At 49.4% G+C, this 25,210-nt stretch overlaps 1 protein-coding gene across 2 annotated transcripts in view; it reads right to left on the minus strand.

Annotated features, from left to right (window-relative positions):
• Window positions 1-10,486, minus strand: part of CYRIB (CYFIP related Rac1 interactor B) — a 151,820-nt gene extending 141,334 nt beyond the window's left edge. For both annotated transcript variants that reach the window (XM_061171402.1, XM_061171403.1), the window contains exon 1: window positions 10,393-10,486. The gene's annotated coding sequence lies outside the window, so the exon portion shown is untranslated. The remainder of the gene's footprint in view (window positions 1-10,392) is intronic.
• Between the last annotated feature and the right edge of the window lie 14,724 nt (window positions 10,487-25,210).

Consider the following 25,210-nt stretch of genomic DNA (forward strand, 5'->3'; position numbering starts at 1 on the left):
TTGGAGTGTATTTCTTTCCAGTCTTTTTTCCTATATATGACTGCTTTGCTCAGTTTCGCCCAGCCTCCCTGGGCCTTCACCTTGAGTGGCTACAGCAGAACTGATTCAGGTCTTTGGTTATGGTCAGACACTTAGGTTATTTCCAACTTATTTTGTTATTGTCAAAAAAGCTGAGTTGAAGATCCCTGTGCAACATTTTGTCTAGATTTTTTATTGTTTCCTTATGACAGCTTCCCAGAAGTGGGGTCACTGGGCCAAAGGTTACAAAGATCTTCGTGGCTCTTGATATAAATTGCCATGATTGCCCAGAAGGGTTGATCAAGGACCCAGCTGGCCACCAGCAAGAAGATACAGGTGCCTTCCCAGGATGACACGGTCCACAGGCATCCTGGGGGGAGGACGGGGCACCGGATGGATTTTCTCGTGAGTGAGCTCTTAGAGAACATTCCAGTCTCCGCACATCAGCAGGTGCATCTCAGGTGCTCTTCAATCCCCGCTGTTGAGTGGCAGCTCCATAATGCGTAGGAGAATAAGCTCCAAGGCGGAATCAAATACTCCCTCCCTCCTGCCCCACTTAACATGATCGGGAACAAAAGATCAGGTTCCTTTTCTTTGGGTTTTAAATGTCCAAGGTCTTGAGACAAAGATCAGGTTAGCTGGAGAGAAGCATTTTCCAATCACATTCCCAGCCACGATCATGGGGGAGGGGGTCCCTGGGGGAATGGGTGGGGGACATTCAAAAGGTCACACCTCACCTATTCCTCATTTACTGCTGAGAGGGAGAGGGCCAGGGTGAAGTCAAAAGTATGCAAATTCGTTTTTCTACACTTCCTCTGCATTTCACCACTGAAACTTTGAGAAACACCACTTGGGGAAAGAGACAGTTCCACTGGGGGTGTCGGGGTCAGGGGGAGGAGGGGTTATCTCTAAAGGCTGGAGTCCCCCATGGGCCCAGGAGGCCCTTTCAGATCAACTCCAGGATGGGGCATTCAACCACAGACGTGAGGTGTGCAGGAACAAGGACAGTCCTAAATCTAGGAGCTGTTCTGATCAGAGACTGCTTTTATTCAAAAAACGGAGTCGGGCCTCACTAGGCCAGGAAAGGCTGTGTCCTTCCAGTCTACTAGGTCTCTACACTGGAGCTGGACCCCCCAAAACTCTCCATAGTTAATCACACTCAAGCAGAAGGGACCCCTGGAATAATTGTACATACACGTGTAATATATGGAATGCCACCGGGTCAGGACAACTACACGTTCTCAAGATGTCCTCAATGTATCACAACATATAATGGAACTGTATCTCATGATCATTTAACTTAGCTATATTCAGCTATACTTCAAGGGCCAAATGCTTTTTTTTTTTAATTTAAATAATAAAGGTGTACTTTGTCTCTTGTATTTAATTGAATTTCTTTTTTGGATATTGTACATTGTACTTTACTGTATACTGTACACTACTGTTTGTGCTATACATTTACGCACACGTGTTACTGCACAGCATCACATACACAAAATCACGTGTGCACAAACGATCCTTCAGGGGCAAATTAGGAGACTGAATCATTTTCACCATGCAGTTTTGCCTGCTGAGCTGACTTCTGGACTTCACGACTGAGATGTGTCTCCTGTGTAAGGTTTCTTCTCCTTTGGTGCTTTTAGGTCTTGAGGGATGCGTCTGTCTGTTAGGAACTAGCAGAAAATCAGTTTCGGATGAGAACAGGAAACCGGACCTCCAAGGCTGGTGAGAGCTGGGGAGGCCACCATGGCTCGGTAACTCGCCTGCCACGGACAGGCTGTCTGGTCACGAGAACTCCTCGCTGGGCCACGAGCTGGCCGTGTGGTCCTTGGTAGGGCTTTCACCTCCCTGGTCTGATCACTCATTCTTTCAGTGAGTGACCTAGATGACTTTCAAGTTCCTGCGTGACCCTGGGCAACTCACATCACCTCTCTGGGCCTCCATGGGCTGTGTGAACAGGTTCCAACCTTGGACGAGAATCAGAGCTTCCCAAGCGGGACTCCTAGACGAGATTACACTGTGTGGAGATACTGACCTCCTCAGCACTTTGGGTGGGTGGCCCCAGGGCCAGTCATCTCCAGCCAAGAGATGCTTCCTCTTTTACTTCCCATTCCCCAACCCACACCTTATAAATTCTGTTTCCTGTGTGGCCTGAAAAAGGCTGAGAAGGATGGGACTAGGTGATCTTCAATGTTCTTTCCATCTTATACCAACTGCCCCACCCTCAGCAGTTAGAAACAGGTGGTATACAGGTAAAAGATTATGCCACGTGGGGTTCCTCTAACTGGGTGACAGGGACCAAGGCGTCAGAATCATTTGGGTGCCTGTTAAAAATGTGGATTCGTGACCCTCCCACGCAGGAAGCTTAAACATACGCAAGTTATGGTCAGATAAAAGACATACTGGGCAAGAGGAAACACACACATAGAATGTTCTGGCAAATTCACACACTGAAAATGTATGGGGGGAACACTACAAGCTGAGCGATTCGTCCTGTATCCACCTTATTTTCTCAAGTCTACAGTGACCAATGCCCAAACACTGGGATTTTCCTGTCCAATTCAACCATCCACCCCAAAGCATGAACCCATAGCACACTTCCTTCCCCCAAAACTTTGCCTTGTTGGGGGTGCATGCAGACAGAGTAACGCAGACGATGCATGTGCTACACGTCCCAACACCAAACGCATCAAGAGGTGTATTAATAGCACCAGTCAGTTTCACACTGAATTTACCAAAAAACCTCACCACTCAAAGTAGCCCAAGTAATCTACTTACAAGAGTCATTCATAAATTCGGAACTTCCTGGGCTGACAAGTTCACAGTAGGTGGCCCTCGGCAGTGACGGTTGCCAGGGTGCCTATCATAATGAGATGCCCACTTAGAAAACCACCACCGTCTTCTAGCAACATCTAGCATCATCCAGCAGCAGCAGTGTCTGCTCCTTGGCAGACAACTCTCTTCAGAGGTTTTTCGAGTTATGTCTGAAGTACACTCAGAAGAGGTAGTAAAAACAATAGGTGGGTGTTGAAGCTGGTGTAGCACTTTGCATTCCAGCTCTGCTTTTTATTAGCCTCTAAGTGTTCTCTGTTTCCTCATCTGTAAGGTGGGGATCATATAACTGGCCTCACAGAGTTACTGTGAGGTAAGAAATACCATCTGCAAAGTACACATTGTCCATGCTCGATAAGGGAAAGTTATTACTATAATAAGGTAGATGAAAGAACCCAAAAAAACCAAAATCACAAAAACCCGCAATGTGACATTTACAGGAGCCTTGTTATTAGGGAGGCCTTTGTCTGGGTCATAAATGCGACACAAAGTGTCAGATATGCTGTCTCGCTCCTCAACTCCCTCTCCCCTGCCCCCATCCCCTTCTATCACCCTGCCGCCCTGTCCTCTGGTGCCCGGTGACTCTCCCCACTGTCCTATCTCCAAACCTAGCTAGAGCACTTTTCCAACTCCTGAGGGACAGGATAGGCTTGGAGGGGCTGGGCTTGGGTGAGCCCAAGGAAACACATCCAAATTCTTCCTTCTCAAGCTGCTCAGGCCCTTAGGGACTTGTGTGGGGTGTCAGGGGTCACATAGTATTTATTCCCCCCAAGGACCCATCACCGGGCCCAGCATGTAGTGGGTACTCACTCAGTGTCTGTGGCTGAATAGCAGGATGGACCTGCTTTCTCCACGATGAACTGAACACTTGATAGCTACGAAAGCGTGTTTGGAAAGGACCGTGAAATACCCCTCAGCTTTCGTTTGCAGCCTGCGGGATCTGAATGCCCGCACTGGCCGGTCTCCAGTGCCTCCAGAGCTTGGGGCAGTACACAAAACCAGAGTTCAGGGGAGCAGAGCAGACATTTTAGGATTTTACTGGCTGAGTTTCACTTCCTGGCTGCCTTCTGTATTTTACTTCAACTCTGGTTTTGAGCAAAGCTGGGGCCAGGCCAGCACACACACTGGCAGCAAAGGCCTCCCCTGGTCTACATGCCCCTCCTCCCAGAGTCCCAGACCCTGAGGCTGAGCGGACAGGGCACTCGAAGTACCGAGCACCTGTGAGGCCCTACGCCAGGCCCTACGCCAGGCAGACTGCGCCCGTTTCTGACTTAAGAGCCACAACAAGCTGAAAAACAGGCATTGGGATGCCGGGGGAGATTAGACAAGCTGCAAAAGACTCCACAGTTAGGGAGTCATGTGTGAACCAAAGGTACCAGGTCCTAAGTTCCACGGTCCTTCTCCCTTTCAAAGGAGAACCTCAGAGGGGCCAACCCCAGCGTTCAGTTTTGCATAAAAGCACTGCAGCAGTTTGCAATTACCTTACAGAAATACCTACCCTCCCATCAAATCCATATCCCGTGTCACTGCCAGAAGGATATAGCCCTGGCCTGAAATCAGCACTGGACAAATCAGTTCCCACCCAGCGGTGACTATGTCTTCGTGGGGAGGGGGTGTCTTTTTGGAGTGTTTCTACGAAGGGGCTAGGTTAGCAACTAGAGCACACATTACCTCATTCAGTCCTCCAGACAATCCAGAGAGGCAGGTGTTATTAGCCCAGCTTTGTCCGAGACGGTTCTGGCTCAGCAAGGCCCTGCGATTCGCCCAAGGTTACACAGCTACTGAGCGGTAGGGCCGGGACGCCTTCGGCTCCACAGTCCAACAGTATCTGCTGAGTGGGCACTGGGTTAAAATTCCACAGAGCTCCAAGTAGCCGGACACAGCCGGTCCCAGGAGACGCCACTAAGCGAAGGAGTCAAGGACGGAGCTTTTCTTCCTCCTGCTGCCCAGGTCTCCTCCCAGCCTTAACCCCTCTGCATGGCTGCACCACTGTCCCCCCCCTCCTTACGTGAGGGTGCTGTGCTGACTGGGGTAAGGGAGAGGGGGCCAGGAGCCTCTGACGGGGTGCACGGCTTCAAAGCCATCGCTTTTCCCGCGTCGGGCCTTCTTTTTCACTGTGGGTTTAAGGGCTTGGTCCCCTGCCAAAGGAAGGTCAGGGGCAGAGGTACCTTTTGCGCTGGAGGACCTCCAGCCCCCAGCATCTCCTTGGCCTCAGAGCCTTGCACTAAGGCAGCCCCGAGGCGCTCACAGAAAGACACTCTGGAGCCGTGTGATAAGCTCGGTTTGGGAGCCAGAAGACCTGGGTTCCGGTCCTGACTTTGCCTCTTGGGTAAAATGCTTCCCCCTCTGGATCCCAGTTCCCTCATCTGTTCAATTAAGAGTACGGGACGCCTGAAGCCTGAAACTCTGAGCAAGAGGTTCCTGCTCAGTCCTTCCAGACCTTATCACGGGTGAAGGCCTGGCACACTCCCCCTGCTTCCCTCCCTTCCCTCCCTCTCCCACCCCACCTCAACTGTCCAGAGCACCCAGGCCCTGCTGGGCTACGGAGCACCTCTGGGTGGGTGGAGGGAGCTCTTCTCCACCCTCCCTTCAGTCCCCACCATCTTCGTATCGTGTGATTTGGGGCATGTCTGTCTCCTCTGCTAACTAAGCCATCAGCTGCCAGGAGCCTCCGGGATCATATTCTGATTCGCATCCTCAGTGCCAGCTGGGGTCCCAAATGAATGAGGCAGGTGGGGACCTCCAAGCTCTCCCTACTCAAAGTGTGGTCCACAACCCAGAACATCACGTGGGGAGGTGTTAGAAATGCAGGCCTTCCGCCCACCCCAGCCTGTGACTCAGAATCTGCAAGGGAATCCCCAAGGGATCTGGGGGCACACGCCAGTTTGGGAAGTGTTGCAAGGTGTCCCCCAGTTCTGATATGCCCTACCCCACATCCCTCAATTTGACCACCCAGCTGCCTCCTGACTTGTGGGCCTTAGTAGGGCTCACTAAAATGTAGCCTGTCATTAAGCAAAAAAATTCACCTTAGGAACCTTCTAGAAGACTGCCACTGACTCTCAGATTCTAGAAGCAGCATCTGAAATGTACAGCCCCCCAGGGTGATTCCTGGCATGTGTGACCCACTGGCTCTCCGAGTCTCAAGGAAGCCCAGGCAGCCTCAAAATGTTCAGGGCTCTCCCCCTCAGTTCTGTGGCTCTGGCTACCCTCGTGCTCCCCGTCCATCAGCCCCCATAAATGGATGACTGCCAACAGCCAACAGCAGAGACAAACAGACCGGCAGCCCACCTGCCCCTCACGGGCCCTGCATCCACTACTCTTGACATTTATTCAACTTGGAAAGAAAAGGAACCCTTCCAAAACACGCTTTCAGTTTTTTTTTTTTAATAAACCCTGCAGTTCCTCTAATAGCTTCAGATTATCTTAAATATTTATAAAAATCATTCTCAGCATCACTTCTTTAAACAAATCTCCTCGTCAACTTCGATTATTTATGTATTTATGAACATGATGTCTCCTTCCCTTGGAGCAGATGGCAGCTAGTAAGTCTCTGGAAAGGAGAGGAAAAAAAATCAACGGGACAAAACGTAAACTCAGTGACTCCCCAGTTTACTCTCCTTGACAAGCTCTGGTACAAGGATCTCTCCATTCACAGTGGAAGCACCATACTGTGGCCAGTCAACAAGTGGTTTGGGAAAGCATGGAGACTTGAACTTGAATCTAGGACGAAGCTGTCACCCAAGGGCTTGATCCTCAGTGGGAACTGGAGCCCCGTTAACAGAGGGACAGGATGATGGGACTGGGGCCAGGATAGAAAGAGCCTAGGGGTGGCAGGAAAGTAACTGACATTTGCTGAGCACCGTCTACGGGCCATACACTGTGCTGGGAGGCTCCCCAGACCACCTCTGTGTTGACCTTCACAACAACCTTTCCAGGCAGCAAACATTATTCTTCATTTGAAAGATGAAGAAGGCCCAGAGAGAGGAGGTCACGGAGCTAGTAAGCAGCAAAACCAGGATGGAAACCCAGACAGTCTGGCCCCCAAACCCATACCCATGCTGCCTCTGAAGCAAAAAAGGATGAGAGGAAAATACAGTTGCTGTTAACCTCATGCATCCTTGGCTACAAAGTTATTATCTTCCCTTCAACCTGGTGAGGCCAATCACCCCTTTTAAGACCATCAAAGACTTAACTCCCAAAGTTCTACCCATGCAACAGAACTCTGTCCATTTGACAATCTGTGGGGATCAAGTCTTGGGTGAAATCTGGAAGGAGTGGATACGAAGTTTATGAGAAGATATGAAATGAGTGTCATAGGCACATAAAGAGCTCACTTTATGAGAGAGAGGAAAAAAGACCTTTTACCCTCAGGGATGGATGAAAAACAGGATCATAATGATTCTTTCTTCATCCCGCCTTTATCAAGTGTCCCAGACAGGGAAGGAGAAAAAGAATAAAATCAACCCTTCCCCCCACCCTTCCTCAATTTACTTCTCTCCAGAAGCTCCAATTCAAATTAAAAAAGGGACATGGGTCTGGCCTTTGAGGCGCTTATGCTCTCTCTAGTTGAGGACACAGGGATCATTACTGCTGCTGCTGTTGATAATAATAATCATTGATGATTATGGCCATTTAATGGGGGCCTGTGCTGAGAGCATCACTCACACGACCGCAATGAGCAAAACCATCCCCCCGATAGATCGTCCCATTTTACAAATGAGAACACTGAGGCTCTGAGAGGTGAAGAAACTTGGTGACACGCACACAGGCAGTAAGAGGGGGCAGTGAGGTGTGAATGTGGATCCTGACCTCATGTTCAGGAGTCCTGTGAACTGGATGGAATGGGGCAGGGATGATTTTGCCCGTTTATACATGAGGAAAAGAAAGTTCTAAGAAGGTCATGACCTCTCTAAGGCTTCAGGCCAGGGCAGAGCTAAAGTGGACTGATTTTAAATCTGATGTTTCACTGACACAACACTATCGCCACAATGCTTGCTGGAAGATGGTTTCGCTGGAGAGAGAGAAACTGTTTTGGCGGCCAAGTCCCAGACCTCCAAAGCCACAGGACGGTGGTCTCTTCAATCAAGGAGATGATCAGCGTAAGGCCACAACCTCCTGGCACTGGTGCCCCTCAGGAGTCCCTCCTGTCATGGGCTCTGGGTCCTGAAGCAAGAGCTGACAGAGACTGCGATTCCACAATGGGGAACCAAGACACACTTGGGAGGAATGGCCAGAGAACAATTGCAAAAGGTCACCTACAGGCCAGTGCGCTGACCTTGAGGTAGAGACAGACTGTACCTCCACAAAGAGCAAACCATCCCTCTTTTGTTCATTCTGTCAAAAAAAAAAAAAAAAAAAGCATGTACTGAGTATCCAGCATATGCCAGACAGCCTGCCAGGTGCCAGGGGAAACACAAAGGCCCTTCAGAAGGGAGCCCAGTCCACAGGGAAGAGCGGGAGACCTCTGCAGTTGCAAGTCTGGAGTAAGGACCTTGAATCTGCTGCTTAATTGGCTGAGGGTCTTGGGCCAAGTCCTGCACTTTCTCTAAGTCGTAAGATGAGAATAAAATCTCTACTTCATAGGTAACTATGGCCACTCTATGCCTTAAAAATGAATCTGTGCGTGCTTAAACCGCAGCTGGCCACACAGAGGTGCCTGCTTTTGCCTCTTAAAATAATAGCAGCACTCAGGCTCATCTCCTGCCCTCCAGCTGTGAGAGAAAAAAACACCAAAACAAAAAGCACAGCTAAGGATCCTAAGAGAAGTGCACACAGGCCTTTGGGAGCTGAGAAAGGAGAAAAGGAATGGCTGTCAGAGAAAGCAAAATTACCTGAAAAGCTCCCCAAGTGACCTGCGGAAATGCATAGTGAGCCTTTATACGAAGGCCATTTCCAAGTACCCCTGAGGGTGAATCCACCCTGGGCTCCGTCAGCACACACGCTCTGCCCCTCCCCATGCCTAAAGTTTAGCAAGGATCCAGATAATGCAAATTACAACAGGCCTCCCCAGGAAGAAAACTCAGGCCAGCTGACCACTTCTGCATGCCCCACCTAGGAGAAAACCCACCTCTCCCTAGCTTCCTCCTGTTTACAGGAACCCCAATGCCTGGGAAATCAGCCCAGCTGTCAGCCCTGGCAGCCCGCCCCGGCGGCCAGTCATCTGGCGGTGGCAATCAAAATGAGGCTTCCTTTTCATTTCCACTAAATGCAATCTTCCAAGAATAGGAGAGGCTCAAAGTCAGAGTTTAAGCTCCTTTTCGTAAGAAGTCAATATTTTCACAAGCTAATCCTCCTTGGGAAGGGGGTGGATTACATATATCCCAGGTGGCAAAATGTGGCTCTCTGGGGGGGAATGGATGTTACAGGGCAAGGAAGCCAAAATGTGGAACCACACCCAGCCACTCACTTCTCAAAATTCACCACCCACCTATTCATTTCACAGGTATCTATGGAGCACCTCCCATGTGTCCCAGGCCCCCCTTCTAGGCGGTGGGGGTGCAGAAATTAAAGGTGACTGACAATGACACGTCCCATCACTGCACCCTCTCCAGGCCAGGAAATACACGCTCCTCTTCTCGGGGCCCACCTCAAAGCAGCCCATTTTAGAGACAGGCGCCTAAGACTCAGAGAGGGCAAGCGATTTGCCCAAGGTCACACAGCTATTAAGTGGCAGAGCAAGGAATTAAACCTAGGTGCAAAGTCCTCGTGACACTCCCCGGCGGGGCCTCCTTCCCGCTCAACCCCTCCCCCTCTGGCTCCATTTCTGCGGCAGGGGGAGGATCAAAGACCGCTGCCGGGGGCTCCAGTAAGGGAAGTCCTCGGTTCCTCTTTCCTTCCACCCCCGACACAGGACACACAAGGTTCCATACCCACGGTGTGTGTACACAACCCCAGAGAAGCCGTGCACTCTGCAGGGGCATCCACTCGTTAACACTGAACTTCCATTAAAAAAAAAATGGAAAAAAAAATACGATGAAAAGATAAAGGGCAAAGAGGAAGTGCTCTTTAAACAGAGGCGGGTGGTTACCCCACGAGGAAGTCTTGAAGCCAAGGGAGATTCTGTTCACCCCCTCCAGTTCCTCAATTCTAAGAGACTGGCCTTCCAAGCCCCCAGTCGAAGTTAGCTGGGGGGTTGGGGGGTGCACGGCGCCCGGGGTCAGACCCTGCGCCCGCACCTGGCTAGCAGGAGGGGTCAGCGGGGGGGCGGCCACGCCGGGCACCCCTCCCTCCGGGCGCCGCCGCGCGCTCCCCACAGCTGGGCGGACCCGGGCGGCGGCCCCTCGGCGTGCGCCCCTCGCGCCCTCCAGCCCCCTCCCCCCCGAGGCGCATCCTCGGGGCGCCCCACGCGCCGGGGGCTCCCACCGCTGCGGCGCCCCCTCTCCAACCGCAGGGCGCCCGGCGCGGCCCGGATCGCACTCCCACCTCTCCCTGCACCCATCGCGCGCGCGCCCCGCACCCCACGCCCTCCCCGGTGGCAGATCGGCTCCCAGGGCGCGCGCAGGCGAGCCGGGCGGCGGCGCCGGAGGAGCCCCGGGCACGTACCTGGTGGCCCGGGCGAGCGGCGAGGGGAGCGCGGCCGCCGGCCCTGGAGCGCAGGAGCCTGGGAGCCTCGGAGCCTCGGAGCCTCGGAGCCTCGGGTGCCGCCGCCGCTGCCGCCGCCGCTTCCGGGTTGGCGGGTCTCACGTCACCGCCACAGGTTTGTGAGCGGCCCCCGCCGCGGCGGCCCAGCAGCAGCAGCAGCCCCGGCGACTGCCAGGCGAGAAATAACTATAAAAGGAAGAGACGCATCGACGAGGAAGAGGAAACGCCGTTTACCTTCGAGAAGCCGCGCCGCCGGCGCTCGCACAAAAGGAGGACGCCCGCCGAAGCCGCCTCCCCCCGCGCCCCGTCCCCGCCGCTTCGCGGAGCCCGGCGTCAGCGCGCGCGGCGCCCCGGGACCGCCCCGCGCCGGCCCCCACCCCACAACCCGGGGGTCGGGGCGCGGGTGACCTTGGGCAAGTCGCGGCAGGCGGGCGAGCGGCCGCCCGGGGGCGCGCTGGGGGGCTCGGCGCCCTCCCGGTGGCGTAGACGAGGGAACTCCAGCTCTGGGAGGCGCGGGGGTGGCCCAAGGGCACAGCCCGTCGGGCCCTCAGCGCCCCCGACCTTCAGGCCGGCCGGGTTTCCGACCCTGGGTCCGCTGCCCCCTCACCTGTGCGCGGGGAAGGATGCAGATCCCTGCCCCGCCCCCCTGGCGGTGGAGGCGCGGACAGCTTGTGCGTTCAAAACATCCATTCGGCCCTCGACAGGTATTCGCTGAGGGCCTACCAAGTGCCAGGGCCGTCCTAAGTCCCGGAGAGGCAGCTGGGAATCCGAATAACATCCCTGCCGCGGGGGGCGGGGGTGGGGAGAGGGGGTGACGGGCAATAAACAAGCATCCGATGTGTCTGGTGGTGCTAATGGTACAGAAGGAAAGATAACGCGGGGCCGGGGAGGGGGAGAGGGAGTATCTGTGCTGCCCTACGAGGCTCTCCAAGGACTTCCAGCACTGAAATTCCCAGACAAAATGCCCCTCACTAGAACTCTCGTTTCCGGTACTATAAGAGACCTCATCTTTCCCCTCTTCTGTAATGGCAAAGAGTGCACTTCTCTCCATGTAGCAGGACATGCCTAGGAAATTGAAATGCTTCTTTTTTCCCTCTGCCTTGCTTCCCCAGTCCTCAAAGCCATCCAGCACTGTCTTGAAATTCAGCCAAATTTCTTAGGAATATAGACAATGTTCTTTAAAGTATTTCCTCTGACCTCCAGCAGGACATCAAGAATCACCTCAGAAGCTTCCATTGTCTTTCCACCCTCCACCTCTCCTGGATGTGTTGCCAGGAAAGGGGATGTGGTGACCAGTCACCAAATAATATTGAGTGCTGACTTACCTGATTTTGACCCGTTTGTTTCTTTAGCGAGCCCCTTCTAAAGCCGTGTGCTAGGAGCTGGGGCCACTGAGATGGTAGGATTCCAACAGGACTTCCAAGAGGCTCCTAGTCCTGGAGGGAGATGGGGGCCCACATGAATCCGTACCTGAAGGAAGGTAGCACAGATGACAGTGTATAGAGGAGACAGGGGGAAGGGGTGTTTACCCAGCTTGGAAGGGAGGGAGCCAAAGAGAGAACAACAGGAGGAGATCAGAAAGCCCTCCCTAGAAGTTCTGGGAGGCATTAGAAGCACCTGGAAGCTTGCTTGATCCTTGGCGCTCTCACCCCTACAAAAGGGGAGCAGGTGCCTCCCCGGCAGTGGTGGAGGGTGGCATGGGGAGGGGTGGAACAGCTGGGTCTTGAACTATGAATGTGACAAGAAGCAGAGAAAGGGTTTGGAATCAGACACAGCTGAGCTGAGTTTAGTTTCTTTCTTGGCTGCCTACAAAGTGGCATGAATAATTCCGAACATTTTGGAAATACTCACCAGGTGCCAAACGCTGTCCCCATCTAATTTAATTCTCACAACAGCCCCAGGGGGCAGGTTCATCACGCTCAGTGTTTTGCAAGATACTGGAGCTGGGAGAGAGATGGAATTTGCGCAAGGTCAGATTGATTAGATCGTGGTGGAGCTGGGCATGCACCCAGATTGTCTGGCTCAAGGCCCGGCACTTAGCCACGCTGGGCCTCAGCTCGCTCATCTGTGAAATGGGATTGACCATAACTACTTCATTAGGTGGTGGTGTGGGGGGCAGTTAAATGAAATAGCACATGTGTAGAACCTAGCGCATTAATAGGACCCAGGAGAGAGCTATCACCATTGTAGTTATCATCACAGTAATTGTTAAAGGCATGGGGGCAGGAACTTTCTGGCCTGCTTGGGAACTGCAAACAGCTTGGCGTGATTGTAACACAGAGTGTAAACGTGGGGAGTCAGGAAGCAGGGAAGAGTAGGTGAGGGCAGGGGCAGGGGCTGCATCACACTTCCCCTGCTCTCCGCTGAATTCAGAGATGCCTGAGAGGAGAGGTCCAACTCATATGCGTGTGTCTCCGCTCACTGGATACAGGGAGGCTAAGGGGATGATTCTGGCCTTTGACCTTGCCTCATTCAATCAGGTCCTGATAGATCTGACAGACTCAAGCAAATGGAAACCTGGGGATAATGCCTGGGAAAAGCTCTGGCAATTCACCACTGCAGTGACCTGCTCTGTTTCCCTGGGGTATCAACCCTGACAACAGCAGGCAGAAATCTATGTCTCAGTCTGTTTGGGCTGTTGTAACCAAATACCACAGACTGGGTGGCTTAAAGAACAAACATTTACTTCTTCTGGTTTTAGAGGCTGGGAAGTTCAAGATCAAGGCGCTGGCAGATTTGCCGTCTGGTGAGGGCCCGCTTCCTGGTTCATAGACGGCCCTCATCGCTGTGTCCTCACATGACAGAAGAGGGGAAAGAGCTCTCTGGGGTCTCTTTTATAAGGACACTAATCCCATTTATGAAGGCTCTGCTCTCATGACCTAATTACTTCCCAAGGGCCCCACCTCCAAATACCATCACATGAGGGATTAGGTTTCAACATAGGAATCTCGGCGGGACGCAAACATTCAGTTCGTAACATCCAGCATCCTGAAAACAGAGCTGATTTTGGAGTCAGAAAGGCCGGCCTACCATTTCCAGTTGTGCAACCTGGGCATGTCATTTAACTTCTGACTCCTTTAATTTCCTTGTCTGTGAAATGGGAACAGTAACATTCATTCTGTCGTTAAGAAGGCACCATGAGATAATGAATTTTGAATGCTCTATAAACTGTAAAATAGCATATGCACATTTTAGTTTCAGTCTTAGAATCCTGTCCTCCCATGGCACAGGCAGTCCACCCATCTTTCAAGCAAAGTAGCTAGCTCTTTCCATCACATATGCAAAAGCCCCTCAAAACTATGTGTTTCCCTGCTGAGCATTTGCTTTTTCCCCCAAGAGTGAATGCTATTACGTGTACAAGGTAACAGAAGGTAGAAGTCAGGAGACACAGGGACTCCGTTTTTGTCCTGCTGGTTAGTATTTTGCAATTAAGCAGATTCCATTTTCCATTGGGGTAAAAGCAAACTCAGTGACGTTCTATGTACCTGGTCACCTGGGTCCCTTCACCTCCAGCCATTCAGAACCAACAGACTTAAGGGAGGAGACAAAGCCTGAACCCTCTAGGGGCTGCCATCCTGGAAGGGGGCTTGCAGGTGGCTCAGGCAGCCCCTTCCGGCTGGAGAATCCCACTCAGAGAGGTGGAAAGAGAGCTGGCCTTTAGGCTGGGACACGGATCCTAACCTGCCATGCAGAACCAGGGCTAGTGAGTGATGGTTTCCAGGGGCCGGGAGGAGAAGAGAATGGGGGTAACTGCTTAGGGGTTTCCTTTAAGGGTGATGAACATATTCTGAAACTAAATCAAGGTGGTAGTTGTGCAACACAGTGAATGTACTAAATACCACTGAACTGTTTACTTTAAAATGGTTAACTATATATTGTACATCAACTGTATCGCAATAAAAAAATAAAATAAAAAAACAGTTAACTATAGGTTATGAGAATTTTACCTGGATTAATAAAAACAAAAAAACAAAAGGATGGAAGGAAAATTTGGCCAGGGGATGGGGGAAGCTAGTGAGCAGGACCTTCAGTATATTTTTGGTATTTCAACGTAGCCACAATAGAGCTGCACAAATGAACCAAAATGTCAGAAACCGGGCAACCAGGCGCTGGAACTCCTTGCGAGCAGCCAGTTTATATAAGGGATCCTTTAACAACTGAAAGTAAAAGCAATTAGTATGAAATAATGCAGTTTGCGTATTAATATTTTTATTATTATTGTACCTTCATTTGTGTTTCTGAGAAGAGAGAGTGACATAGTGGGAAAGCTCAGGGTCGAGATAGACCCGAATTCAAAACCGGACTTTATTTCTCATCAGCCTCAGGACCTCGGGGAAAGTATTCAGCCTCTCGTGTTTCCCTGTCACGTAAAATGGGGTGACGATGACACCGACGCCATGGGGTCATTGCAGGGGCCAAGAGTGGAGCACAGGTAGAATTTCACCTGAAAGATACTTAGTATATGGCCGTTGCTGTGGCTCTTACTATACGATACACAGTGTCTTCCGGAGCACGGGGCCATGGAGAAAAGGAACCAGAGAAGTTCTTGGGGGGAACTTGAGAAAGCACTGCCTAGACTTTAGAGCCTTGGAACGGCACAAACCAAAGCACACCTGCAAGACGGATTTCACACGGGCCCGAGCACAGCGCGTGGCAGGCCGCGGTGATGTGATTGACACAGGCGCAGCCGGCTCCGCTCGCTCTCCGCCCCTCCCGGGAATCGATGGACACTCATGGCTTGTCACTGGTCCCTTGCAAAGTGACAATCACCACTAAACGCAAGAGAGCGAAGTGAAAACACTGCCACCTCCCTGGGATCATGTAGCGATGGTGGTGGGAGGGGAAACTAGCCCTTCACACTCTCCGAAGAGCCTAAATCCTGGAGAAAAGCTGGGAGTGATTTTAGAGCCAGTGCTGTTAAACAGTTACTTACGGGGGAATTGCTGTGTAAATGGGTCAACTTTCACTGTGCAGAAAAACTCAATTACGTGGAGGTGCGATCTTGTACCAGTGACATGTTCCATGGGAAATCAAATGGCCCTACGTGAGAAGGGACAGAAATGTCTCCCCTACGATCACACTGAAATAAAACCACTTTCTAAATGAGTCATTTCTCGGAGCATAAAACGTCTCTCTACCCTGGTCCACAAGCATAGGTGTGAGCGTGCACACACACGTGCATACACACCCGGGGCAAGAGGGTGTTTATATGAGTTGTTTTTTAAATTATGAAAGGAATACATGGGACTTCCCTGGTGGCACAGCGATTAAGAATCCGCCTGCCAATGCAGGGGACACGGGTTCGATCCCTCGTCCTGGAAGATCCCACATGCCGCGGAGCAACTAAGCCCGTGAGCCACAACTACTGAGCCTGTGCTCTAGAGCCTGCAAGCCACAACTACTGAAGCCCGCGCACCTAGAGCCCGTGCTCCACAACAAGAGAAGCCACCGCCGCAATGAGAAGCCAGCGCACCACAGCGAAGAGTAGCCCCCGCTCACCGCATCTAGAGAAAACCTGTGCGCAGCAACGAAGACCCAACGCAGCCAAAAATAAATAAAATTTAAAAATTAAAAAAAAGAAGTAATACATGTTCACTATAGAAAAATCGAGAGAGAAAAGTATTAGAAAGCAAGCAAAACTCATCCATAATGTCCTGTACAGGGTCAGCCATTCTTTCTTAACATTTTGATGTATTATCTCTCAGTCTTTTTAAAACGCATTTTAAAACAGTTGCAATCACACTGTATGCGCAATGTTGAATTCACTTCTTTATTCACTTCTGCGTGAGGTTGTTCATCCCACACTGGTTTAAACAATAAACTGGGAGGCCACTGCTGGCCTGAAACCCACACAGGACAGAAGGGAAGGAGCGTGTGAGAGAGCAAACCACTGTTTCCCCTTCAGTGCCATTTCCTCCAGGCCAGACACCATGTCTTGTTCAGCACTGAGGTCCCAGCCCTTAGAATGGTACCCGAAACATTACGACTGCTAAATAAAAGTGCGCTGAATAAAGAATGGTTGGGCGAATGGGGGAGAGATACTGATACCTTACCTGACAGGTCCAGCCACTGACACCTGCCCACCTGAGCAATAGGGAATGGTGGGGACTGTAGTGAAGGGGAGCACATCCTCCATCCTTAGACATTCACGTTCCAATCTTTACAACACCCTGTGCTCATCAAAAAACAGGTGTCTGTCTGCAGTGGGCAACCTCTCAGAGCAGTGTTCGCAAAGCAGGGTCCTTGGAGAATAGTACCAGCATCACCTGGGAACTGATAGGGAAAAAAGTCCACCCCATCCCAGCTACCCACTCAGAAACCTGGGGGTGGGGTCCAGCATCCTGGGGTTTAACAAGCCCTCCAGGTGATTCCAGATTAGCTCATATTTGAGAGCCACGGACTTAGAGCAGTGGTTCTCGGCCCTGGTGCGTATTAGAATCACCTGGGGGACCTGTTTACCCTCCAGTACCTGAGCCCAGCCCAAGATTCCAATTTAATTGATCTTGGGTGTACTCAGACTTCAGAATGTTCTTCAGGTGCTTTTAATGTGCAGCCAGGGCTGAGGAGCCTGATCCAGATGGCAGACAGGCTACCGGTGGCTATTTTATTCCTCTTGGATTCCTGTGCCTTCCCAGCCACTGTGTTTTCATCATTACTGTGAACACGGTACTGTTATCAAACACACTGACTTTATTTTATAAGAAATATTTCATGCATACAAAGCGGTGTAGAGATTAACATAACAAACAACCATGTACCCACCATTAGCTCTGTCGTATCTTATCATCTGGCCATTGTTATGGGCTGTGTCTCCCCCCAAATTCCTGTGTTGAAGTCCTAACCCCCAGGACCTCAGAATGTGACTGTATGAGGCAATAGGGCCTTTAAAGAGGTCCTACAGTTAAAATGAGGCCATTAGGGTGGGCCCTAATCCACAATGACTGGCGTCCTTATAAGAAGTGAAGATTAGGACATAGACATGTACAGAGGGAAGGCAGCCACCTACAAGCCAAGGAGAGAGACCTCAGATAGAACCAACCCTGCCAACACCTTGACCTTGGACTTCCAGCCTCTAGAACTGTGAGAAAATAAATTTCTGTTGTTTAAGCCACCCAGTCTATGGTACTTTGTTATGTCAGCCCTGGGAAACAAATACATTCATACTTGCTCAGATTCTCTGAAAAAAACCCAAAAAACATAACAGAGAGAATTGGAGCTCCCTCTATTCCCTCCCCTGTTCCTCTTCTCTCCTTCCTGCTCCAGGGGTAACCTATGTCCTAACTTTAGTCTTTACCTTTCTCACCAGGAGCCAGAACCATATTATGAGTGAGGATTCTGGAGCCAGAACAACTGGGTGGGGAATATTGGTTCTGCCACCTTTTAGCTGTGTGACTTTGACCCATTAATCACCCTCTCTGGGGCCAAAGGGTCCTCATCTGCAAACTGTAAATATGAATAGTATCACCTCTGCATGTTGTTTGGAGGGTTAAATGAACTATTGTTTACAAAACACCTAGGATAGAGTTTGGCACGTTAAGAGTGACATACACATGCTTGTTAAATATATCTACACTTTTACTACGTAAACATATGCATGCACCTATAAAATATGCATGAAATATTGTTTACACGTTTTCAAACTTACATAAACGGTCTCCTAGTACATATCCCTCTGTAACTTGGGTTTTCTGTTTGAGTTCCAGTGACACTTTTTGCGATGGCTCCATGGGGATAAAGGCTCTCTTTTCATCCCACTAAGGGCTGTAGCCTCAGTGTGTCTACACTGGTCTGCCTACTCTCACTGCCTCACCTGCAGAGCTGCCTCCCTCGTGCTGGCCTCTTTTCACCCACGCACAGGACATTCCCCACCTCCCCAGGGATGTCCCCTGGGTCCCCCCCTTCAGCTCTCCCTGAGGCCCTGGCTGCCTCTGGGCCAGCCCGCATGCTTTCCTGCTCTAGTTTCATTTTCCATGGGCCTGGGTTTTAGAAGCTCAGCACTTCTTACATTTCAAAGAATTTCCATAGCCATGGTCTCCTGGGATGTCCCTTAACAGCCCTGTGATGAAGATAAGGCAGTACTGTTCCCTTCCCTTTGCTCACAAGGAAACTGAGTCACAGAAACGTTGAGTGACTTGCGGAAGGTCACACAGCGAGTTAGAGACATAGTTAGGTCTCACCCCAGCTCTCCAGACTCCCAATCCCGTGTTCTTTAACAATTTTTGGTTATGAAAATAAGTGTACTTAATGCTTATAATTTGGAGTTTTATTAGTGTTCCCATTTTGCAGATGAGAAAACTAAGTTTTCCAAAAGCATGGTCCCAGAGCCACCTGCATCAGGATCCCTTGGGGGGTACTTGTTAAAAATACAGATTCCCAGGCTTTGCCCCCTTCCACATAGTCTTGCTCAGCAGGTCTGGGTGGGCCCAGGAACCTGCATTTTCATGGCCGTTGCCAAGTGGTTCTCAGGCACACTCAAGTTTGAGGAACACAGGGGTCTAGAATAAGCCTTGCCCTTTCTTTCACCCAACGCTCACTGTGGCAGGCAGCTTCCGAGGACCTGGGCAGGGTCACCAGCAGCTGCCAGCTCTGAAGTGGGCACATCAACTGTGAAGGCCAGGGTAGTGGAGGCCAAAGGCTGGTGAAGCTGAGCAAGATGCCCAGACCCAGCGTGGGGGCAGAGGGGGCGCCTGCAACACGCCTACCGACGTGGGCACCCAGCCCGGAGCCGGCCACAGAGAGAGGCCCTAGGGGCAGGAGAGCTGGGCACCTGGAGCTGCTCCAGACAGAAACCCCCATCACGATCGTTAGCGGTGTGCTGCTGGGAGCCCAGGGGCTCCAGTCCATTGGCTGTGCCTCGGCTGGGTGTCCATAGGAAATACTCACGGAGTGTTTACTACATGCCATGCACCCAACTAAGTGCTTGACGTACGTGATCTCACTTAGCGGTAGGCACTATTGTCATCTCCATTTTTCAGATGAAGAATCTGAGGCCCAGGAATCTAAATGACTCTCCCAAGGCCACAGAGTAAGCCAACGGATGCCTGCATCCATTCTCTTAACCACAATTCAATACGCCTTCAAGTCATTATTTTTTATGTTTCTGTGTACGTGGCAGAGTGCCTGGAACTGTCAGGGCTAAATAAGTGAGCTGAATGAACGAATATGAATGAATGAATGAAAATGACTGAATGACTGAATGCAACGAATGTTACAGTCTCCTGGTATCAACTGACTCTGGCATAACCCCTCAAGCTGTACTTAAAGAAAAAGGCAGGCATTCTCAAAATAAGCTTATATCGTTCTTTATCTCTTTCTTCTTGAAGGTGACTGGGCTGCAAAGAATGCATGCGTGTGCACACACACACAGTTAATTGAGGGCTCTAGTTGGATGCATTCTGGCTATTGAGAATCTGACTTGATTTGCTTGAATAGTGAAAGGTTTTAGAGACAGGATCTGGCACTCGCTCCTGAAATTCTCTAAGCCTCAGGTTACTCATCAGGAAAATGGGGATGATCACAGTGAAGCCCACAGGGCCACGGTGAGGATTCAATGAGATTAACACAGCTCAGCGGCTTAGCGCTGCACAGGGCACACGAGGAGCTGACTGAGGATGTTAGCGGTTGTTGCTTTTTCATTATCACTATTTGGAGGGAGAAGAGTGCTGGTAAGAATCACATTCATGAAAAGGAAAAGCCCCTGAAGCGTTCTAAGAAAGATGATCTGTAGCAATAGTTGTGGTTACATATACAAATGAAGACGGGAGGTGGCAAATGGCACAGATAATCCTCGAAAGGTGAATGCCACATGAATTCATTCCATTTACATTTGTCTTTGACACACATTTTTTCAATATATTGTCATTGCTTTTCGTGCCCGTTTATAAGTTGATTAAGCCACCATCAAACAGTTCCTTGAGCACCGGCTTTGTTGGATGATAGAAGGGTGGCTGTAAAATTGGCTAATAAACAGACCTTGAAATACATGGGGCTTTTGAGTTTACAGAGGGATTTTACACCCACTCTCTTAACCCTCAAATCCTGTCCCTCAAGGTGAGCAGGTACTGCTACTGTCATCTGACAGAAAAGGAAATGGCAGCCTGAGAGTCAAAGTGATGTGCCCAATGCCATCTATTTATACCAGAAGCTGGACTTGAACCTGGTCTCCGGACCCCATGCCCGTGCTCAGCTCCATTACAAGAACCCACTCTAGAATTCAAATGCACCCTTGGATACCTAGGAACCGAGTCACTGGGTAACCCCATTAATATGAATCATAGGAATCACCCATAGGAAGAGGTTTTACCCATAAAAACAGGTTGGGAGGACTTCTAGCTGAGGTAGGGTAACAAGGACTGGAATTATTCTCCATCCTTAACTGAAAAAAAAAGGAAAAAATACTGTTTCAGACACAGGACAATAGGCAGTAAGGACAGTGATTCCTGAGAAAAGATAAAGAGGGTTGTGCCTCCAGCCTCTGTGCCTCACTTGGGAATCCTTTTTATCCTTCAAAGCCCAGCCCCACTGTCACCAGCTCCACTGAGTGCGCCCTGATTGTCCCTGCTGGAAGTATACTCTGTTCTGCCCTGAAATCCTATGGCAATGCGTTTCTGCCTCGTGCTAGGGCTGCCTAAGGACCTGATAGTCAGGAGACTCTGACCTTCCATCATCTGCACCCCAACTCCAAACACAATGGTCTTCACAGAATGGTGTTCATGAAACTTTTCTGGAAAGAAGAACAAATGATTTTTCCTGGGCCATTTATCCTTAAAAGGAAAAAAAAAAGCCTTTAAAAGAGTGAATTTATAATAGCAAGACATGGAAACAACCTAAATGTCCATCAACGGATGAATGGATAAAGAAGATGTGGTATGTATATACAATGGAATATTACTCAGCCATAAAAAAAGAATGAAATAATGCCATTTGCAGCAACATGGATGGATCTAGAGATTATCATACTAAGTGAAGTCATACAGAGAAAGACAAATACCATATGATATCACATATGTGGAATCTAAAACATGGTACAAATGAACTTATTTACAAAACAGAAATAGTCTCACAGACTTAGAAAACAAACTTATGGCTACCAAAGGGGAAAAAGGGGAGAGGGATAAATTAGGAGTTTGGGATTAACAGATACACACTAATATATATAAAACAGATAAACAACAAGGACCTACTATATAGCACAGGGAATTATATTCAATATCTTGTAATAACCTATAATGGAAAATAACCTGAAAAAGAACATATATATGTGTGTGTGTGTTTGTGTGTGTGAGTGTGTATAACTGACTGAATCACTTTGCTGCACACCTGAAACTAGCACAACGTTGTAAATCAACTATATGTCAATTTAAAAAATTAATTAAAAAATAAAAGAGTACAGATATAATCATCATAGTCTCCCTTGATGTTTTTGTTTTACAGTTTAAAGAAGTGGATCTTTGGATACGCCACCTGATTGGTACCAGGAAGAACTGTTGTTTTTTTTTTTTCCTGCAATGGTTGTTGCTGTCTGTGGCAAGAACAGGGAAAGAACAGATAATTATCATCAGAGAAATACAGCTCCTAAAAGTCACATTCTTGGCACACTGAAGGTATTTCGGAAGGACAAGAAAGAGTAAAATGATTCTTTCTAAAATTAACAGTTGGGAAAATGACACTGTTTTAGCCTGAATTCCTTCTTCTTTCAGTGAAATAGAATCGTAAACCTAAAACCTTTTTTTTTTGGATTGACAAAAGTTCATTTTAAACCTTGTTGTGGGAAAAAGAGAAGGTTCTAAATTACCCTGGGATGACCAAGCGACACTCGTCACTATCAGATTATCTTGTTTCATATTCTCCAGGACACTTATTATCAGGTATTATTTATTCCACTTATTTATTTTCTGTTTCCTCCCACTGAATGGAAGCTTCAGGAAAATGGGGATCTTGTCTATCCTTTTCCCTGTGGTATCCTGAGCACAGAGCAGGGCCCAGCACCCAGCAGGTGCTCTGTAAGTATTTCCTGGAAGAACTCAGAACACAGAAGACCTTCCCCAGCCCCAGGGCTGCTGGCATTTGCACGCGAGGTTGGACAGCTGTGCTTTATGGGAGAATCCTGTGTACTTTCTCACCGACTGCTGGCTGAAAAGGCCAGAGCGGGAGGGACCACAAGAGGCAAAAATGAATAAACAGACCCAAGATGAGGTTGAGCATGGTGTGGACAAGGGCAGGGAGGATGCCATCCTGACTACAGCTCAAGCCCAGGAAAGAAAAGCAACTTGGTTTTTCATTTCTTTAAAGTTATGAAAGAGTTTCAGCTCCGTGATAGAAAGAGCACCTGTCTATGCCCAAGGCTCTTCTCTCCGGGAAAGCCCTTTCCTCGCCCCCAGCTCCCAACCCTGCACATCACAATCTTCCTTCCAGGTCCACCTGCTCTGCGTACTCTGTCATGTCTTGACATTTGGCCACGTTTGCATCAGATCTTCCCCTTCCTTCTTTGTTTCTTTCCTGTTCCTTGGGAGGGGGCGATGGGGGAGCGGAAGCCCTATGCCAGCATCCATGCCTGTGGCTCCCCCACTGCCCCCTCCCTGAGACAACCACTACCCTGAGTTTAGGGTTAATCATCCCCGTATATCCGTAAGCAACACATAGAATTTTGTAGATTTTTTTTTTAACTTCATATAAATGGTTTCATTTCGTATGAACACTCCCGGCAACTTTCTTTTCTACTCCACACTGTTTATTCATGTTGCTACATGTAGCCCATGCCTACTCATTCTGTGATTCACAGCACTCGTTACTACCACGTGAAAAACTGTGGAGTCTTTGTGTCTCTCCCACTTTCTCTTCCCTACTTTTCCCCAGTTGAGTGGGAGCCCCATGAGAGCCAGGATCATTTTTTAGGTATAAGAACTGTACCTAGTACATACCTGAAAAATTTGGCTAATTCATTCCAAGAATTAATCAACATGAGGTAGTATTCCGCTGGATAAACTTAACACGGTTGCTTTGTTCATTTTTCTGGGGATGACATCTGCATTATTCCAATATTTTGCTCTTTTAAACAGTGCTTTTGCACGGATCTTCTTTTCCATGCCCGCTTGTGCACATGTAGGAAAGAATCTCTTTGTACCTGGGGTGGAGTAGCTGAATAGTAGGTAGATACGCGTAACTTCGAATTTATTAAATATTACTACCCACTTTCCAAAGAGGTTATGCTACGATTTGTCACCCCCAGCTTACTATATATAGTAATAGATAAAAAATATATATCACAATATAAGAAACTGCCAAGTATAGTTCTGACCTCAGAACTATGGAACTCAAATCCTTCCAGAATTTTTCCACGTATAAACCATGCATGTAATGGAGATCTTTCTCTTTTGACATGTGGAGAATTTCCAATTTCTTCTTTTTGACAGCCGTTAGCATTCCATTGTCAGGAAGCACTTTACCTTTGTAAATCAGTCCCCTGTCGGTGGTTGTTAGATTGTACCCTGAAACACCATATGTTAAGTATGTTTGCATGTTCTGTAGCTCTGTTTTTTGTGGCTACATATTATTTTATTGGGTGGATGTACCATAATTAACCAGCCATGTGAATTTTTAAAATAACCGCATAGTATAAGTCTTTTATTTTTCTTAGGAAAAATTCTCAAGAGTTGGAATTTTGGCCAGTGTATTAATATTTTTTGGGGCCTCTTATGTATTGCCAAAAGGATTGTTATAATTTAGACTGCCCCCATCTTGAAAGCTGCTTTATTGAAGTACCGAGGACATATGTTTTGCTGACTTGACTCTGAGTGTCCACACAGGCGCGTTTGGTGTTGATTATCCTGTGTCCCTGGGGTCTGGCACATAGTAGGTGCATGGGAGATGCTTGCTGAAAGACAGGGGGCTCTCGGAGGAGGATGGAGTGTGAGTCTAGGAAGACGGGCCCTGCTGCTGCTTCTGCCACTCTGTTGAGAACAGAGCAGAGCTCACGGATCGACATCATGGAGTCACAGAGGTCTGAGGAAGCAAAAGCCACCTGGGTGTCACCGAACCCAGACTCTCTACTCTCCAGCGCTGTGACTTTGGGAGACTTGTTTGAGCTCTTTGTGATAGATAGAATAAAGCAGCCCGCCCCCGCTGCCCCGTCCATGTCCTTACCCCTGGGACTTGTGAATATATTACCTTCCATGGCAAAAGGGACTTTGCAGGTGTGATTAAGTTAAGGATTTGGGGATGGGGAGACTCTTCTGGATTGTCTGAGTTGGTCCGATATCACAATTCATTCTAAAGGGCGGTGAGAGGGTCAAAATCAGAAAAAGGAGATGTGATGGCATAACCATAGGCCAAGCTATGCAATCCCTATCTTCCGGGTGATGAAACTAAAGCGTAGAGGGGAAAAGTCTTGCCCGAGCTTTTCCTGTTGGCTGGAGCCAGGCAAGGACAGAACCCAGGCTCCTCCTCCTCATTTCAGCAGCCCTGGGGGTGGTGACCCCATTGGGCGGGGTCCAGTTCTTCTCCTGCCCCTGTTGCCCTGCAGAGCTGCCCCTCTGCACTCCTTCTCCCTTCCTAATTGGATGCAGGCACAGCAGGGTTTTTTTTTTTTTGGCTGCGCTGGGTCTTCGTTGCTGCCTGCAGGCTTTCTCTAGTTGCGGCGAGCGGCGGCTCCTCTTCCTTGCGGTGCGTGGGCTTCTCATTGCAGTGGCTTCTCTTGTTGCAGAGCACGGGCTCTAGGTGTGTGGGCTTCAGTAGTTGTGGCTCACGGGCTCTAGAGCTCAGTAGTTGCGGTGCACGGGCT

This window comes from Eubalaena glacialis, chromosome 17, assembly GCF_028564815.1.
Source record: "Eubalaena glacialis isolate mEubGla1 chromosome 17, mEubGla1.1.hap2.+ XY, whole genome shotgun sequence".
NCBI lineage: Eukaryota > Metazoa > Chordata > Mammalia > Artiodactyla > Balaenidae > Eubalaena > Eubalaena glacialis.